General features: G+C 44.6%; 1 protein-coding gene across 1 annotated transcript in view; it reads right to left on the bottom strand.

The window, feature by feature from the left end:
- LOC138541074 (calcium-activated chloride channel regulator 1-like) overlaps positions 1 to 13,020 on the bottom strand; it is a 275,621-nt gene that overhangs the window by 69,864 nt on the left and 192,737 nt on the right. The gene's annotated exons all lie outside the window — the stretch shown is intronic.

Genomic DNA, 13,020 nt, shown 5'->3' with positions numbered 1-13,020 from the left:
GATCCATTTAATCAGGTTTCACTACAAAAAACACTGATGTTGTGCCTTCTAGTAAGATTCTGTTAGTCACGTCTGGACATCATCCCTCCAGAATGAACACATATACCTGACATCCCAACCGCTACAACTACCGCTAAGAAGCAGCTATCATGCAACTGCCACACCGGCTGCACACATATCCGGTGCACACACGCACCTTATGACTCTTTCTCTCTCTACTGACTGGAACTATGGTTTCCGAGGGCGTTCAACCTACCAGCGCTTTTAGATCATACCAATGATACATTAGGCGCTATATAAATGCCAAATAACATAACATAAAATAACTAGTGCAGGCTTCCATTGTGTATATCTTTCTAACAGAAACGTGCATAAAATAATGACCTTACATTTGGATTCAGAATTCTCGTCTGGGATTTACCTCCGTCAGACAAATGCATTCTTGGAAATGCAGTGGCAGAGCTCACTGTAATTCGGACAAGGATTTCAGAGATAAAACAAAAAAAACACAAAACCAGTCTTTGCTTGCCCATTTCACCCTTTTTAGGCAAAAACCAGCAAAAAATATCAGTAAGAAGTACTGGTGGCCCTCAAGGAAAAGCCTTAGAAGCGAAACGAAACAGAATAAGAAAACTCCCTTGCAGGAAGAACAAAATCGAGCACTAACCAGGGGTATTCTGCCAGTGTTCACTATCATCCCCACCTTACTATTAAACAAATAAAAAGCAAACAGCCAAAAAAACAATCATATCAACAAGAAAAAAGAAAACAATGGGCCTCATTACACGGATGGCGATAAGGATTTACCGGTACCGGTAAAATACCGGTACCGGTAAATCCTTACCGCCTTACTACGAGGTCCCTTTGTGGGTTGGGGGATTTAACGCCTGCTATTTGCAGGCGTTAAAATCCAACCCGCAAAGGGACCTCGGAGCTAATTACGACACCGCAAAATTGCGGTGCCGTAATTAGCGCCTTCCCCGTTCCCATAGAGCCCTATGGGGCAGAAATGGGAATGGGGAAGGGCAATGGTGGAAGGGGGATTTACCGCCCCTCCAACCTTGGAATGGGGCGTTAAATCCCCTTTCCACCAAGGCGGTGCCGGTATTTTACCGGCATGAGCCATGGCGCTAATAGGTGTAATGAGGCCCAATGTCCTAATTCGACCTTTTCACAAATTTTACACCGAATTCAGGGAGCAAAAATGCTGCACTTTCTTCGGTTGGATGCGGGTATGTTGTGGTCTGCGAATGACGACAGATGTAAGAAGCAGAAAAAGAACACCTCTACCTGAGGGAAACATAAATATATACATATATATTGCTTTTGATTTCCAACATAAACTTTGATCAATTAAATATTTCGCTTGAAGCGTGAAGGTTTAAAATATGCCTCTGTGCAGTATATACGTCATTTGCGCCTGTGCACACGTATTTCTGGTGTATAAGCCGGTATCATCGCCTCCAAGGGCGAATGAGAAGGAAGCGGCCTGCCAGGCATGATGGGAATGTGTACAGTTTGTGTCCTCTGTGGATGGGCGTGGTTTGAGCCAAGGATCCAGAATATGTTTGGTTTCAGTACACTTCACGTGTATAGTGCCGAAGGCCATTGTTGTGGCATCAAAGGCAAGCACCGTGGGCTGTTTGGCCGTGCCTCGCAGCACGGGTCTGGGTTACATAGACAATGATGGCTCCTTGAATGTAGCTGCTTCCGGCTTTGCATCACAATGAAGCACACGTTCAGTAGATATTGCGAATTGGAGATTCTGATTCATGGACTGCATGTCGTCTTCCATTACCCAACACCGCGCTTAATTACAGAAATATTTTGCAGGGCGGAACTTTACAGTTTCCAGGATTCTGCAGTCTTACTACACCGCACCACAACAAACATATCAGGCGGGCTCGGACTGGCTTATAGGGCAATAGGCCCATGGCCGAACCAAAAATGCAAAATGCTTTTGTGTGGGACCGTTTTTTGGGATAACGTGGGGCACTTTTTTGGCCAATGAGGGCCAGCATGTTATGGGTTACTTCCCTAATAGTTTTGACCTGTGTTGCTGAATAAATATTCTTTAAAATGTACAATTTACATCACATTTGATAAAAAAAAACCTTCCCCTTGGGTGCTATTCAAACAGCGTCACGGGCGGTTCAGTCGTTGTAGGGGTCCTATACCATCAGCTCCTCGTTGGTTCTTTCGTTCCAGTGGTGACTGTGCCTTTCCAGTCCCAGAGACCTGCTTTTTATGCAGTTTTCCCCCATTCATACAGCCTGGCTGTCAATCACACAGCAGGGTGGCTGTCCTGGCAAGGACAGTCACCCAGCCAATCAAACAGGAGTGCGTCTTGGGTTACCAAGGGAACCCATGGCAGGGGTCCTAAGACCTCTCCTTCACATCCTGCCTACTCAGCCGTTCAGGCGTCTTAAGGAGGGCTTCTGTGCAGAAGCCCGTGAAAAGACGTCAAACAAAGGGACCAAACCTGGTTTGGCGCGCAGAGTAAAACACGAGAAAGACTTTAACAAAAGGAAATGGTGACTAAATCCAGGCGGAGCCGAAATAAAATATATTTGGTCAAGCGGGTCTATGTTCGAGGCTAATATAATAGCCTAAAACAATACCATAGTTATATAAGATAACCGCGGTATGAAAAATAGGGTAGTTACCACTGCCACCAGCCAAGTCTTGATGAAAAGAGAGCGAAACAGTGCTCCAAGAGAAACAGACAAAAAGAGATAAGAATTAACCCTTTCCAATACTCCATGTAAGATGGGGTGTACTGGGTCTGTGGTTTAAAGAGACTACATAAAGTTAATGGCAGCTTTACATGTTTCTTGGAGACAGTAGTCAGTCCCAGAATAATTGAGTCAGTGGGAAGTCTAAAAGACAACCCTGTGTCAGTGCACTGAAGCTGCTGTGTAACACACATAAAAATGATGCTCATGGAGTAGGTGAGGCTCCAGAGCCCAAGATCACACAAATAGTAAAACACACACAGCAAAACACATGTAAGAGTGGGAAAAAGGCTCACACTCTTACCAGGTGAAAAAAATAAACCCTAGAAATCCAGCAAAGCTGCTGAGGGACTCATTAGGTAAGGGAAATCAGCCAATTATGCGAATGCTCCCTAACACCTGCCCCCCCCCCAAAACCCCACCCCCCAGATTGTTCATTTTGGGAAAGATTAGTTAATAACTAAAAAAAGATTATTTAAAAAACATAAAACAAAGTTGTGGCCTAGTCCCCATTAATTCTCCCATAGTCAAAAAATGTCAATTTTTGCCAGACTTCACAGTCCAAATCGCTGGAAGGATTTGGACCAGGTGCGAAACAACTTGGGCACGAACTTGAGGCCGTTTTGTGGTTTATTCCGTGCAGTAGTTTTTTAAATATTTGATGGAGAAGGAGGTGCCCTCTTCTCCAACATAGATAGCTATACCTAGGATACATTTCCAAGAAACCAGGTGTTTACAGTGTTTACAGTGGTGGGAATGGAAAATATTTGAAGGGGAATCCCACAAGGGAGTGGAGTTCAAAGAGGGGCGGAGTTCAGAGGGGGCAGAGCTTGCAGTTGAACTCCGATCAAAGAATGTTCGAAATAGTTTAAAAATGGAGGAATTTCTTGCATGGCTTGAAAGCACACTTACTATGATTTGTGTACTTTTCAAGCCATCTTCTCAAGACTACAAATACCACAATCTATTTGGGAAAGGCAATGTTCACTGAGCCCCGAGCTTTCCAGGCTCGATAACGCTTGATAATCTAAGATGCTAGGTGTGCATAGTGTACTTGCACAGAGCAGTCTCCATTACTGAGCCCGCGAAGCTGAGGGCTCGGTGATCATTGTGTTTTCCAAATGGATTCTGCTCTGGGTGCACAGTGTGCTTTTTGCTCTGTCACAGGGTCTTTGACCCTCAGCGAACCTGGGTGCTGTCCTCAGCAGGGGGGTATCCAATATTGCAAGAGGGATTTGGTTTGTTTGACCGAAGTGAAATGATTTGCAGCGGACTTGACCGTAGTCAATTTCACCGTAAATCAGGTTTTACTTCTGAAAAACAAATCATATTCTGCCGTACACCAAAGCCCCCACCCCCTTCCCCTACTTACCTTTTTGCTCCCCGCTGCTGATTCTCCTGCAACCCTGTGTTGTCAGATCCGTCCCTCTAACGTGGCTCGGAACTGATGCCACAGGGCCCCTTTTTCTTTTTTTTTCTTTTTTAAAATCTTTAAGCGGTTGGGTGCATGGGACAGCCCCGCAACCACTGCTGACATTATAGTGAGCAAGGGTGCGGGGTACAACCACGCAGCTCCTGCTCTCCTTGTTCACTATAATGCCGTTCGAATGGGAGATTTGATCGTAATATTCGTATTAGATCAAATCTCCCATTCAAACAGTTTGTTTTTGGTCAAATTGGGGAAACCGTTGCAAGAGTGGGGGGTGAGCCATGAAAAAAGTCCTTTTACTTTTCCCGCCAAATGCAGTGCACACAATTCTATACGTTCTCATTCGTGACTCTCAAACCGGCCATCCCCGTCCGCATGATCATTACAGATGCAGGAAACTCATCTATAGAGACATCTGTCCAGGTGCTCTGGGGCAAAATACATGCAAACCTCCTAATTTGCTTATGGATTGCAGCAACAGAAGTGAATTCACAGAAAAGGACATTGCAAGGAGCATCGTCTTTGATACTTAGAGGCACCATGGAAATTACTTTAGAATAAGTTGTCATAAGTAAACCAGGTGGCAAATAACTTTGTGGTGCAACATATAAAAATTGCACTATTATTATATATGGAGCAACTCTATAGTGACTGGGCTTTTTTATAATAGCATGATGTACTAACATAAGCTATGAAGTGAATCAGAATCACTTACAGAGCTGCAGATTTGAATTTTGAAAACACAGTGCGTTAGATGGTGAAACCGGGATGTGGACAATTTAAGCAACTGAGCACATCTTCCCGGGGTTTAGCTGATATACGTATTTATTAAGGTTTTGCTTCACATTTCATGTGCTTAAATTATACTTTACTTATAGCAATGCCTTGGAAGCAAACCACATTACATAATAAACTAGCCTTTCATAGTAAATTAACTATACACGACAGACAATGTCATAGAAATAAGTTGAGCAATAAGTGTATGGCTTTAATTTTATTCCCCCCATCCTACATTCAAAGTTAGCCTCACAAATCCCCTTTGGGTTTTAAAGCCACAGCCATTATTTCATGAAGGATACAACATTATGCACCCTTCTCACTTCTGATCACTCCCTCCCAATTCCATTTCTAAAGGGACAAAGGTCCTTGCTAATAGGAGCCCCTCCATCCCATCAGTGCCTAATGGCCCACATTGTAATTCTCTGGGACACAGAGCAACGTGAGAGTGCCCCTGCTGCACAGAGCTGCTTGGGGCATTGTCCTGGCAGTGGGACACCTCTCCCGTTTGGAAAGGGTAAGGTGTCATGCTGCCAGGACAATGAGTGTGCTGAGCAGGAATTGCCAGCAGGACACCTTTCCTGCTGAGCACCCTTATTGAGGTGCCGAACGGGGAGAAGTGTCCCACTGATAACTGTCCCGCAGCTTCTCCCCAGCCCCTGCTCAATATGCCACACAGAGCAGATTAGATCACCTGTGAGCGCCCCGTGCATGGTTGTTTGTTTGACGGGGCTGGAACACAGGCAAGCCGGATCCCGAAATCTGGCTAGAGAACTGATGCCAGATCTCAGATCCGGCGAGAGCTGGCCCATTAGCCAGCACCAGGTGTTTATAAATGAAACAACCGCCGTCTTTTTCTTTTATCGATGCAAGAGAGAGCCGCGTCTATAACTTTCGCTATCCAAAAACAAAAGAACTGGAAAATGCCATTTCCAGGAGAAAAATCTGGAAAATGCCTTTAGGGTAGGGGTGTGTTTGGCAGAATCCTGTGCAGTTCCCTTGGGGAACACTGCAAAAAAGATTAAGACTACAGGAACAGCAGTAAACCCAATTGGTAGCAGTCTGCACCACCCAGATTTACCTGGTAGCTATGGCTGAGCGGTCAGACTTCTCTCAAGAAGAGTAGGGCAGTATGCAGAGTATACACAATAGGGTCAAGACACAGTAGAGAAAACAAACACTGACCAGAGCTTTGTATAAAAAGTATATAATTATTTATTTAAAACACACTTTAGGCAATATACTAGCACTCTAATGAAAAGTAATCTAAAACACAGTCAGGTAAGTATACACACCTCCCTTGATAACTATCAGACAAGTCAGGGTTAAAGCACAACTATTTGTTAAGACAGAAGTGAGCGCTTAACCTAGATGGCACTCCAATAGTTTAGGTTAAAAAGGGAGAGAAAAGGCAGAGCATAAAATAAAACAGTTCCCAACACTTTTAAGAGTTCAGAGCAAGGGGAGAAAGGCAGGTTATACTGTAGAGCCAAAGTTCATAGGCCAGGCCCACTTTAAATCGAGCCAAGAGAAATGTGCCCAGGATCACACGGTTTAAAGTGCACTGAAAGTCTTTGCAGAGTGTTCAAAAGAGGTTGGGGTGAGTCAAAAGATATAGTTAGAAGGCCTGGAGCCAACCCAGTTTAGAAGCCAAGGATTTAAGGGTCACCTTTAGCAATCTGTAGAAAGGGAGGCCAGGCAGGACACAGTACCTTAAACAGAAAGGAAGCTCCAGCAGGAGAAGTTGTTCCTGGCAGTGGTTGAAGTTCGTGGTTCTGACCAGGGGAAGAGAAGATCTCGTCGAGGAGGAAACGCGGAGAATGTTTGATAGCTTCCCAGTGGGAAGCTATTGTTTCAGCTCCCTGTTAGTTGGCTGTCGCGTGATAATCAGTGGCAATAAGCCCCCCTTGTATTTCTTCATCTCGATTCAAATGCATGCACCCCACAGCTAGTTATATATGGTGTGGATGCTACAGATACTTTTGAAGATGTGTAGGGCTAAGGGTGCAGAAGAAGGAGGATGACAGAATGGTGGCACGTGTGGGGCTAAATACTTTTGTTTAATGAAAAACAAGAAGGAAAGACGATTATCTATTAACCTGTCTCAACTAAAATGTAGGATGACTGTCAGGAGGTTGTTTAATTCAAAAGGTTCACCGTACTGCAGCATGAATTCTTTTCTTCTATCTCTTCACTAGAAGCTAAAGACTAAATTATGATTCGACAGTATCATTGGGCTTTGTTTTTTTTTTAGTAAACCAGGTACATTGTGGGATTTGTGGTCCTGGTTCACCTGGTCTGGTTAGGATGCACAATTACGGCCCAAATTGTGGTAGGAGTGGGGCTTTGCTTTTATCTTCCTCTTATGCACTAGGGGTAAGTGGGCGTGATGTCACGATTGAGTGCTACATCATAGGGTGGCCGCCAGCTTTTGCTAAGGTTGGTTGTGAATAGCCTTGACATGGGCATCCAGGAAGAAGCTGGCAGTCTCTGAGCAGGGGCTCTGTCTTATTGCTGAGGTGTGTCATGGTCAATCAAAGGCACACTCGTTTTTCAAAGTGCTGTTATGTTTCAATTATACAAATGCTCAATGTATCGTTTTGAATCAAATGAGGATTGGTTTCACCATTTAGGAGGTTGCGAAAACTCTGATTTACCCGCACAATGTGGAGTTGGTGAAGGGAGCTAATGGGGGATGATGTAGGAAGAAAGGAGCTTTGGGGTCTGTGGTGACAATGCATCAGCACTTAGGGTCTAATAGAACATGGGAGAAGGCTACACTATTGAGTTATCTGGACGTCTTGGGGTGCGGGATCAGTTACAAGTTCCAGTTAAGCAGGATTAGGTTAAGGAGCTATCTAATTGCAATTGGGGGTTAGAGTTAGCACAGGGGCTATTGTTTACGACCATGCTATCCGTAAATGACTGATAACTGATATAGGGGTCCTAATGTTTATGTAAGCCGACTAGGGCTGGCTAGACTATTGAGGAGTTGATAGCTCCCAGTTCCTCTCCATTCCGCACTTGGGGGGAAGAATGCATATATATCTAGCGCTACACCTAAGGTCGTATAATGGGACATTTACGCAGGCATGATAATTAAAACCATTACGTGTGTTCACATCAACTGAAAGAAGGGTTATGGTTGGTTACAACAACAATTGATGTACGGTGGGGCCAGGTGTGGGGACATGCAATGTATTTCACTTAAGTTGAGCTCATCTCCATTTCGAACTCTGGGTAAGAATGCATATATATCAGCGCTACACCTAAGGTTATGGCTCAGGACATTTTGAAGGTTAAGTGTAAGTTTGGGGGGTGGTGAGCTCACCATGCATGTTAATGAGAACAATTATATGTGGTCACGTTAAAGGAAAAAAGGGTTATAATTAGTAAGAACACATATTGTTGTATGACGTGGCCAGGTGTGCTTCACTCTTTCCAGCCACTGCAACTTGTCATCAATATACCGAACCAGAAACACCAATCTTTGTGTCGGCAATATGAACGTATTGTGATCCTAAGCAATACATGTAATAACTTTATCACTCTGCCTACTAACCCACGAATGTGCAGATTACCATGTGCTCAATGATGCATACCTTCAGTGCCACGGCACTTTTTGTAATTATGTCTTTTTTGTTAGTGTAAATAAAAAAAAACTAAAAAAAACAATTATTTTCTTTGATATATTTTTTGTATCACAAGGTGTTTTTGTCCTTTAAGCTAGTAACTATCTAGCTCCGCTGCAATTTTGTGACCCCATGTCACGTTTTGGGTTAGGGTAGCCTTTGACTCTACTTTTCTCTCTCTCATTGTACCCACCCTCTAGAGTCAGGCCCCCGTTTACAATAAAGAGGGTTTCGCCCACTTATCTTTCATCAGGTGTGGGTACAGGCAATGCAATTGAATTAATTTGCACTCCAGATCACTCTGGGGTAAAAGAGAGCTGAGCAGGGGTGGTTGCAGTAATTTGTGCGAGGTTTTGTATTGAGGCTTACTGGGTGTACAGTCATGTGTATGTGCCGCCTCCGCTAGGTTGTGCACGGGAATGACGGCCAAACATTGGTAATTCTCATGGTGGCAGGATTGGAAGTAGCACGCGCTGAAGCCAAAGGGGAGCTCGCACTGAGTGAAGGAGATTGAGAGCAGGACCGAGGTACAGTGATGTTACTATGGAAGGTGGGTGGTCATGCGCCTGTGGAGGTGTTGTTACCAATAGAGCAATGTTAGGAAAATAGTGTTATGATGCAATCTCCTAAGGTGAGCAGCACTCATAGGAGCAGTTATGAAGTTTGCCCCTCTTTATGGGTGTCAGAATAATAGGTTGCCCGAATAGATAAGGGGTTACTCGAAGAAGGAGCCACAGAGGCTCATGGTCAACCACTTTAGTTGCCTCTTGAAGAATAAGCGGGAAGCTACAGGTTAATTGCTTTATTGTTGGTGTTATGTGCCATCTGCATATGGATTGTTATATATTTGTCACTAATACCCTTTTGTTTTCTTTAAGGTAACAATGTTTGTTGGACAACAAAACTCTATACGAACAGCTCACTCATCCAGCACGTCGTGCTCCAACTACTTCACTTTATTGCTCCTTGCAATGGAGCAAAGCATCTTTATCAAAAGGCTCTTCCAAATGTCTGCTTCTTTTAAAATGTCTTCGGCTTTACACTGCTGCTAGTGGCTATAAATGCAACATGCAAAGAACAGCAGTAAATGCCAAAACTATTGGCATTGTCAATGCTTGTTTTTTAAACTGTGCTACCGTTAGTCAAGTTATCTTTATAAGGTAGACTATTGTTCAAAGCCAGACATAGGGGTGAGGAAGGGAAATTATGAGAGGGTAAGTCATGAGTATTTGCCCAGGATGTGGCAAGAGAGGTTGCAATTCTGGACACAGGTGCACTTATTTTCCCCTGATTGTGGCTGCTTTTCACGGCACAAGTAAAGGACACATGTGGGCGGACAGCGTACCTTTTTTTCAGAGGGTGGACTCAACCCCTTTTTTTGACGTTGCCAAGCTTGCTCAAATATTTGGCTACCAGTGTTTTTCTCAGGTAGTTATGTTCCCAGTGCAGACGCTTATCCAAAAAACCACAAGCACTTGTTTTGTATTGGGATTTTGTTTTCCAGGGAATAGTTCACTACTGATTGCTGGGTTTAAAAGGTGAGCACCTTTTAGACTTTGCCAGCATATTTATTGGAACATTTCTTCTCTCAGGTTATTTTTCTGGTGTTCATTATTTTTTTTAAAAGTGCATTGCTATTTTGTCTTGCACACTTTCTTCTAAAGGCAAGGTCAATTGAACTACATTTATATATTTCACTTTACGATACATGATCACTTACTTTGCATACATTTATGGGTGCCAGATTTGGATTTCCGCTATGTGTGCAGAAAGTACCTGGGCATATGTTATTATTGCAGCAGGTCATTTCTTTCTCTTTTCCGTGCTGCTTAAATGCGGTTACTTGGGGTCATGTGATGTATCACAACAGTCACCAAGTGAACGGCCATACAACAAGGGGCTTGAAGCATGCTGCTAAACCAAAGTGTGTGATCCTTGGCAAATAATTAAATCCCACTGTGCATTTCCTAAATAAATTGTGAGTTCTCAAAGTCTGCCATCTTACCACTGTCAAAACAGGTCTTTGAGCAATGGGTTGTAAGTGCTTTAAAATATAGAGTGGGCATGACCAAAGGCTTTGCCCACTGGCCATAGCTAGCTTTCTGGTAGTGTTTTACAATGGACAGTGGGCACGGCCGAAGGCCAACGGCCATGGCCAGTGGTGTGGAAAAAACCTATGGAATAACAGAACCCTTGAAATTCAATAAAAAAACTTCAATTAATGATCAGTTAAGGTAAGAAACCTATCGCAACAAAACCCCTGAAATTCAACGCATTGGGAAACTCAGTACCGGCTTAACTCTGCGCAATCCCATTGCAAAGCCGAAGACCACATATATAAGAGAAGAGATTCACAATGCCATACAAAATGGTATTTTGTAGGACATAGTATTATAGGGGAGATCAACGGGAACCCGGTGGGCACAGCCAAAGGCCATGCGTAGTGGTCGGTTAGTGTCCTAAAATGTACATTGGTCACGGCCATGGCCAAAGGCCATGGCTCGTGGTCTGTTAGTGATTTAAAAAATTCTGTGGCTGAAGACCATGGCTAATTGGCTAGTAGTGTTCTAAAATGGACAGTGGCCACATGCGAAGGCCATGGCTAGTAGCATGAGGCCGTGCCCATTGGCCAGGTCCAAAGGCCATGGCTAGTGTTCTGGTAGTGATTTAAAAGATACAGTGGGCATGGCCTCTGCCATGGCCAAAGGCCATGGCTTGTGGTCTGGTAGTGTTCTAAAATGGACAGCGGGTACGGATAAAGGATGTACCCACTGGCCATGACGTAAGGCCATGGCTAGTGGCATGGGGGTGTTCTAAAAATGGACAGTGGCCACAGCCAAAGGCCATGGCTAGTGACCAGGTAGTGATTTAACAAATACAGTGGGCATGGCCAAAGGCCATCGCTAGTAGTCTGGTAGTGTTCTAAGATGGACAGTGGGCACAGCCGGAGGCCATGGCAAGTGGTCTGCTAGTGGTTTAAAAAATACAGTGGGCACAGCCGGACACCATGCCCACTGGTAATGGCCGAAGGCCATTGCTTGTGGCCTGCTAGTGTTCTAAAACGGCTGAAGGCCCTGGTTAGTGGTCTGGGAGTGATTCACAAAAATAAAGTGGGCATGGCGGGATGCCGAAGGCCATGGTAAGGGGTCTGGTAGTGCTCTACAATGTACAGTGGGCATGGCCAAAGGCCATGGCTAGTGGTCTGGTAGTGATTTGAAAAATATAGTGGCCGAAGGCCATTTCTAGTAGTGTTCTAAACTGGACAGTGGCCATGGTCGAAGGCCATGGCTAGTGACCAGCGGCCAGAGACCATGGCTAGTGGTCTGGTAGTGATTTCAAATATACAGTGGGCATGGCCTTCGCCATACCCTAAGGCCATGGTTAGTGGTCTGGTAGGGTTCTAAAATGGACCGTGGCTATGGCCGAATGCCATGGCTAGTGACCGGGTAGCGATTTCATAAATACAGTGGGAATGGCTAGTGGTCTGGTAGTGTTCTAGAATGGACAGTGGGCATGGCCAGAGGCCATGGCTAGTGGTCTGGTAGTGGTTTAAAAATGCAGTGGGCACTGGCCATGGCTGGTCTGCTACTGTTCTAAAATGGCCAAAGGCCATAGTTTGTGGTCTGGGTGTGATTTAAAAAATAAAGTGGGCATGACTGAAGGCCATGGCTAGTGGTCTGGTAGTGCTCTAAAATGGACAGTGGGCATAGCTAATGGTCTGCTATTGTTTCAAAAAATACAGTGGCCGAAGGCCATGGCTAGTGGGCTAGTAGTGATTTAATAAATACAGTGGGCACAGCCAAAGGCCATGGCTAGTGGTCTCGTAGTGTTCTAAAATGGACAGTGAGCACGGCTGAAGGTCATGGCTAGTGGTCTGGTAGTGCTCTAAAATGGACAGTGGGAATGGCCAAAGCCTGGGCCAACCAGCCATGGTCTAAGGCCATGGCTAGTGGTATGATAGTGTTCTAAACTAGACAGGGGCCACAGCCGAAGGCCGTAGCTAGTGGTCTGGTAGGTCTCTAAACTATACACTGGGCACGGTCGGTGGCTGTGGCCACTGGCCATGGAGAGTGGCATGGAAATAAACAATGGTGTGACAAATCCTTGGAAATTCAAGGAAAAAACATTAGTTGCAAGGACAATAAGGTGAGCAATAGATTGTAACAAAACCTTTGAAATTCAAGGAAACAATATTTAGTTGCAGGGATGTTAAGGTGAGAACTTAACGCAACAAACCCCTAAAATTCAGCTAAAGCCACCTTAACTTCGCACCCCTTGTTGCCCGGTCTTTAACCACAATGATGTCATACCTTATGTCATGCATCACTGGTGATATCTGCTTTCCACTCACGAGTGGCGAGAGTAGAACTCCCACACATGGACACATTTGTCTTCTGGTGTATGGATGGTCTTTCAAGCAGACCTTGCCCTTGCCAGCCGGTGCTGC

Source organism: Ambystoma mexicanum, chromosome 1q (assembly GCF_040938575.1).
Source record: "Ambystoma mexicanum isolate Mex_15411 chromosome 1q, UKY_AmexF1_1, whole genome shotgun sequence".
NCBI classification, from domain to species: domain Eukaryota; kingdom Metazoa; phylum Chordata; class Amphibia; order Caudata; family Ambystomatidae; genus Ambystoma; species Ambystoma mexicanum.
This window is presented reverse-complemented; position numbering and strand designations above follow the sequence as displayed.